Genomic DNA, 1112 nt, shown 5'->3' on the forward strand with positions numbered 1-1112 from the left:
ATGTGCATGCACACACATTAAAAAAAAAATGGAAGAAAGAGAAAAACCACTTGAAGGCATGAGGGCCACATGGTGGGGGCTACCATGTGAGGCAAACAGTCCATGAAAACACCCTGGTAAGACTGTTAAAGTGAAAAGTGAAAGTGAAGTCGCTTAGTCGTGTCCAACTCTTTGCAACCCCATGGACTGTAGCCCACCAGGCTCCTCCCTCCATGGGATTCTCCAGGCAAGAGTACTGGAGTGGGCTGCCATTTCCTTCTCCAGGGGATCTTCCGACCCAGGGATTGAACCCGGGTCTCCCTCATTCCAGGCAGATGCTTTAACCTCTGAGCCACCAGGGGAAAGGAGAAATAACATATTTAGCCCCAAATTGATATGGTATAGTTCCCCCTTTCTCTGTGCCCAACCTGAAGCACACTTCAATAAAGTCTACTTCACACATATATGAGGACATACAAACAAAACAAAGAGCACCAAAACCCCAAAAGAAAAGTAAATAAAATGGGATTATGTTGTAGGGGAGAAAAAATAATTTCCCCTTTAGTCTTCTAGGTTTTTGGCTGAGACCTTCCTGTAATAAATGATAGACTATTAAGAGAGAAGCATATACAAGTTTAATAATGTGTGAAAGTGAGAGTGAAGTCGCTCAGTCGTGTCCAACCCTTTGCGACCCCATGGACTATAGCCTGTAGGCTCCTGCCTTCATGGGATTCTCCAGGCAAGAGTACTGGAGTGGGTTGCCATTTCCTTCTCCAGGGGGATCTTCCCGACCCAGGGATCAAACCTGGGTCTCCTGCATTCCAGGCAGATGCTTTAACCTCTGAGCCACCGGGGAAGCTCCTGAATATGTGGGAGATATCCAGGAAAGCTGAGTAACTCTCTGAAAGCCACTACCTTAAATACCATCTCCAACTAAAGACGAAAGACGTGGGGTGGTGGTGGTAGGGGAGGCCAGTTAGGGGAGGTTACCTGGAAAATCACAGTAAAAGCAAGAGTGTGGCTATTTAGAGACTTAGAGTCAACCTCCTCTTCCTGGGGCTTCCTTGGTGGCTTAGACAGTAGAGGATCTGCCTGTAATGCAGGAGACCTGGTTCAATTCCTGGGTCAGGAAG

The 1112-nt window shown here is 47.1% G+C and overlaps 1 non-coding gene across 1 annotated transcript; it reads right to left on the minus strand.

The window, feature by feature from the left end:
- Positions 1-762: 762 nt before the first annotated feature.
- Positions 763-835, minus strand: TRNAS-GGA (transfer RNA serine (anticodon GGA)). Its single transcript has one exon. It is a non-coding gene; the product is annotated as a tRNA-Ser (tRNA).
- Positions 836-1112: the final 277 nt, after the last annotated feature.

Source organism: Ovis canadensis, chromosome 16 (genome assembly GCF_042477335.2).
Source record: "Ovis canadensis isolate MfBH-ARS-UI-01 breed Bighorn chromosome 16, ARS-UI_OviCan_v2, whole genome shotgun sequence".
Lineage (NCBI taxonomy): Eukaryota > Metazoa > Chordata > Mammalia > Artiodactyla > Bovidae > Ovis > Ovis canadensis.